Genomic DNA, 5,689 nt, shown 5'->3' with positions numbered 1-5,689 from the left:
GGCTTCTCTCTTATCCAGCTGTGCTGGGGGGGTGGTCCTAGGCTTGGAGCATGCACTTCGGAGGTGCATCTCTGCTGCTGGCCTCTCTCTTATCCAGCTGTGCTGTTGTGGTTTGCTATTCTGAAAAAATGTATCTTGATATATTTGCAAGAGTTGATATGTGAACAAGTAACATCTGGATTCCCCTTCAGTGTGTTCTAGGTATATATATAAACCCTAATAATTTCTATTGTCCTTTTCATGCTTTTGTCTCTTTGATCCCAGTTTCATATACCAAATAATAATAATAATAATGCATCATCTGATATGAAATATGTTAACCCACCTTTTTGATATCCCAAATTTATTATACCTTTGCCTTTTTTCAGATTATGGATGGATTTCAGAGACTCGGATTCCCACACTGCATAGGAGCTATTGATGGCACTCATATTTCTGTTTGCCCACCGCTGGGACGCAGAGAGGAATACATCAACCGCAAGCAGGGATTTTCAATTGTTCTGCAAGCAACTACAGATCACAGTGGGAGGTTTATTGACATTGAAGTAGGGAATTGTGGGAGATCACATGACAGCCACATATTTACCAATTCCGCTATCTGTCAAGTGATGGATGAAGGCTGTTTTGTGCCCGGAAATCCCACCCTTCATGTCCACGATGTAGCCATTCCTCCACTGATTATAGGGGATGGTGCCTACCCAATCAGGAAATGGCTCATGACACCATATCGTGGAGAATTAACACCTGACAAACTTGCTTATAACACCGCCCATTGCAAGGCAAGATGCGTGGTGGAGAGGTCTTTTTCGCGATTGAAATCTAGGTGGGGGTGTCTGTCTGGTAGACTAACTGTGAAAGAGGAAAATTTCATCTCTGTTGTCACAGCATGTGCCATACTGCACAATATTTGCGAGACGAGGGGAGAAGTGCTTGATCCCGATGTAGAGCCACCTGCGAAAATTGTCCTCCCCGCTTTAGCGAATAACATCAGAGGACACTCTACAAATCACAAAAAAGAGGGTCAAACTGTTAGATCTGCAGTAACTAACATTATTTTGGGTCGTTAACACCAGAAACTGACATTATTTGATGTTTCATAACATCACCTCAGTTATGGCAACAGCATTGATCTGATCAAAACGTTTCTTCTTGGTTTACCTTTGTATCAATCTACAAATGTTGATATACATGTGTTTGACAACATGTCATGTACAACATGTGAATAACTTTACCAGACGGCAATGTTGAATCACGGTTGTTTAGATTCTTTTTTCTTTTAACTTTTTTTTCCCCAATCAGGTTCTGCTAGTGGTGTTTATATTATTGTGGGGTATAAATACCCGATTGTTATAGATTAGCTTCATGGTTTACCCAAATTTTGGAAATCTATTTTGAAGTGTTATACAATTGCTATATTGATGTTTCAAATATCCTTTTTTGGCAATATAGGAAAACAATGGTGTAAAAATGGCTTGTTTATATTACATTTATAGTAATACATCATGTTTCCTACCTTGAAAACCAAAAGGAAGGCTGTTCTAGAAACCATTGCTGAATAATGTTGCTATTGTTGTGGAAATGTTTAGGTATATTAAGGACGGTAGACCAATTTCTGAGAACACAGCTGTATTTTATCAACAATATAACTTAACATTTTAAAACACGATTAAATATCCTTTTTCTTTTGGAAAAAAACCGTCTGGTGGCTTGTTTTCCATTATGTCAACAAAGCACGCATTTATATACACTGTATATACATTAGGTGAGAACATATCCATATATACATGGTGACATACAAAACCTTTCCTTAACATGAAAATGAAATTTTACTGTGGTTCAAGGAGAAATGGTTTAAGTCCCTCTTTATCGGTCACAAAGGGCACGTAACAGGGTAAACATAGAATGCTGAAACATATCTGAGGTTTCAAAACAGAACCTTTTCCCTATATGTTTCCCTTATGGGGAAAATATTTTTTTTTTCTTGATTATCCTCCCAGTACGAGAACTGCATGGTTTATCTTGGTTTTGAACAGGTGCAACTGCGCCTTGCAAGGAAGATGTTCCTGCATTGCTCACACATTGCACGGTTCCAATGCAGCCTTCATTTTCTGGGGGATCAGTGACTGCAACAACATTCTGAACATCCCTGTTGATGTTCTCTACTGTGTTGTCACCATCTCTAATTTCACTACTAGGAGTGACAGGACAACCATCAGGAGCATAAGCAGGAGGAAGTTCATCAAAGAGTTCAGGGGAATTGTTCCCTTGACATTTCCCACCAAAATCTGATGTGGATGGTTGCTCCTGGAAATCTGTAAAGACAGCTGGGCCTGGTGTTGAAGGAGGAATATCACACGGAGATGCCCTGAATGATGTGTGCATAGTTCCTTGGGCAACAGTATCATGTTGCCCCGTTGGAAGTGCACATTCATGATCTACTTTCCTCCGGTACAGTTCAGTCATGGTCTCCATGTACTGCAACATTCTCTGTCTGTCCTGTGCACTTCTCCTTACATCTTCCTCCATAATATGTACAAGTTCCATTTCTGTCCTCCTACAGTCTTTCATGCTGTCGTGTACAATTTCCATGAACCGTTCCTGTGTTCTCCGGGTAAGTTGGGCCTCTCGACTTGCACTCTGCATTATAGTGCGCGCAATATGTTCTCCTCTTCTGGCGCGACGATTCCTGTTCCTGTTTGAACGCAGTCTTGTTCCAGGAGACAGCAATACATTGGGTGGTTCGTCCTCTGGATCGTTAGGTACTGAAATTTAAAAATTAGTGAAAATAGATTAAGCCCACAGGAAGGAAATTTATTTCTAATGGTAGCATCATGTAAAGGGTTGTAGACAAAGAATTTTCTTAGAAAAGCAGATGCTACCTACCATTGCTTGTACCGCTTGTATCATCTGCACGTCTTTCCAAGTCACCCAATTGTTCTCCAGTCGCACCTTCAAAGTGGAGCATTAAACACCAACGTTATTTCTTTTGAACACATATACAGGTTCACAATATTTATGAAGAAAACAGAGATCCAGAAATTGACATAAATTTATATATGACTACCTGCTATTTGCGTAGGTCCACTTTCCAAAATTGTGACAGGTATCGTAATGACTGTGTCATCGAGACAAGTGTCATCAGAATCTGAAAAATGCAAGGGGAAAAAAAGAGTAAAGCCTTTGTCTTTTTAACAAAATAATGTTGTCATGCACATAGCAGAAATCTTCAGGCATTACAGATGGGCAACTTGCCTTCATCACTGTCTTGTCTGGTAGTTGTTTCTTGGGTGCTTCCTTCGCCTGTGTTAGCCATGGAGGTGGATGCGGTTTCTTGATTCACATTTGTGGTTTCACCCTCCCTTTCAAAATCAAGACTTCGGGATAACCTGTTAGGGGTGATGCTAACATCCCCATGAAAGATTTCCTCTAGTTCCCTATAAAAGGGACATGTAATAGGGTTGCTTCCACTTCTCTGATTGTGTTTCACAACCTTTCTGTACTCAAATCTCAATTTTTTTGATTTAGATCTGCATTCCTCGGCAGATCTGACATGGTTCCTCTTTGCCATTTCATCAGATACAACTTTAAATTTATCCAAATTTCTGTAATTCTTTTTTAATTTGGACTGCAATTTTTGTTCTTTCCATATCTCCAATAAGGCCAAAACTTCATTGGCACTCCACACCCTCCCCCTTGCTTGTGCGGAGGCACTGCTTTCGGTCACTGCATGGCTATCCATGGCTTTCCTAATTACAGAAAGTATAAAATAATACTGTCTGCAATTTAATTATAGAGGTTGTGAAATAAACTTCTGCGTTAGCACTTAGCTGCTGATGCTGGCTCTCTGCACTCCCAAACTCCCGGCACTGCAGTAAAAGCACTAGAGGGCGCAAGTCTAGTTTTGGCGCCAAGAATCCCTGCACAGTGATGACGTTGCAAATCCCTCTTCCCGCTGGACTTTTCGGAGTGGCCGAAGTTATTGGGAAGCAGTGATGGCGCGTAGGAAGGGATCCAAATGGGTCAATAAGGAGATTGATCTGCTCCTGAGAAGTGTTAGGGGGAGCGGAAAATTAAAGACGCTCATGAGGTCCCGTTCTGTACCCATTCTTCCTGTGCATAGAGAGGTAGCAGAGCAATTAAAAATGCATGGCTACAACCGCACCGCCGAAGAGGTGTACAGAAAGTTCAAAATGACGCGTGAAAAATTTTTGGCCAGTCTAAATAGTTTTGGGCCATCACCCCCCAAAGAAAAACAACCACCCTTTTTCCCCCTAATGAAAGAGCTGTGGCTTATGGCGGGGAACCATGGCTCCCAGGAAAAAAATCCCTCGGGTAAGTTTGTAGCTTTACAAGTAAGGGCTCATTGTTGCATAGTATGCCATGGAATTCCTCCAGTGTTGTAGCCATAAGGAACAGTTGCTAAAGACAGTCACTATATCAATATCATATTAGGCTACTTCCCTTATCAGTTTCCAAAAGAAAAAAACACTACAATGGACTACCAGCCCTGAGGTCGCCATACTTTTCCAACATAGGAAGGGATAGATGGGTGTACATATGGAGGATAAATTTATTAGACAACAGCATTGCCACTCTGTTTTCTTACTTTTTTCTAACTGCAAAAAGATGGAGAAATTATGATGTCCTACATTTTTAGTTGTATTATCAACCTGCAGTTTTCCTAGAGTATTCTTACTATGATCAATGCACAATTTCTGATCTAGTTATCTCTTTGATTTTTTTATATTGATCAACATGCAGATACTATAGATGAACCTTGCTGTAGTGGAATCCAGTCGGGACCATCGGCAAGAGACATCTTGCCAGAACCCCAAACTCTTGTACCCAGCTACATAACTGAACTTCAACAGTCAGGTGAATTTAAATAAATATGCATTGTCTTTTTCAAAAGAGAGTGGTGGTCATATAAGGATTAAGGTTTATATTAATAACATACATCTATATACCGGAGAACTGAATATCACGAAAACTTTACTTTCAAGACAGTAAATAAAAAGAAATATATGAACATATTGTGTTAAACAGAGAATACATTGCAATAAACTGTCTTATTAAAAGCTTTTTGTATATATCTTTTGTCTGTACAGTGCAATCTTCCTTGAAAACGCAGGAAAACATCAATCGGAAAATTGTGGGAGTACTACAGAAAATGAATGGCAGATTAAAGAAAATCGAAAATATAATTGAATTGCATCTGCAGAAAACATCCAACACTTAATTGTATTCACACATGTTTTTATTACTGCATTGTTATTGAATACAAGTTTAGAGTTTGGACACAGTACTGTACTCTTAACGTAAGATGGCTGTTATTTTGTTTTCAAATAACATGCATCGATCGATGTTAACGAAGTTATGATTGTCCTTTTTTTAAAAAGGGTATTTCTGTTTTTTTTATAAAACCTTTTTTTGACTGGCATCCAAAGTTGCATATGGTACATATATGTTGTTCCAAGGGAACCAGACTTTATTTTTAACAAGTGTGAATCCCCAATTTCTGGGTAATCATTTGTTTGTTATTACAGATTTAGAAGATTGTTTTGTTGTATTGCGTCGCAGTGTAATAAACGCAGTTTGTAATTAATAACTCACATCTGTTGCCATGCTTAACAGTAGTGTCCTTTACTTCTATATAAAAATAGCTGTTCAGACTGGCAGATTGATAATT

The 5,689-nt window shown here is 39.3% G+C and overlaps 1 long non-coding RNA gene across 1 annotated transcript; it reads right to left on the bottom strand.

Annotated features, from left to right (window-relative positions):
* Positions 1-1,560: 1,560 nt before the first annotated feature.
* LOC149315192 (uncharacterized) lies at positions 1,561-4,161 on the bottom strand. The gene is made up of 3 exons (XR_016281038.1): positions 3,065-4,161; positions 2,884-2,949; positions 1,561-2,762 (listed from the first exon to the last, which is right to left on the bottom strand). It is a non-coding gene; the product is annotated as an uncharacterized LOC149315192 (long non-coding RNA).
* Positions 4,162-5,689: the final 1,528 nt, after the last annotated feature.

This window comes from Sceloporus occidentalis, unplaced genomic scaffold (genome assembly GCF_023333645.1).
Source record: "Sceloporus occidentalis isolate IW3139 unplaced genomic scaffold, rSceOcc1.0.p SCAF_4, whole genome shotgun sequence".
In the NCBI taxonomy this organism is placed as follows: Eukaryota; Metazoa; Chordata; class Lepidosauria; order Squamata; family Phrynosomatidae; genus Sceloporus; species Sceloporus occidentalis.
The sequence above is the reverse complement of the archived record's forward strand: the minus strand, read 5'-3'. Positions and strand labels throughout refer to the sequence as shown.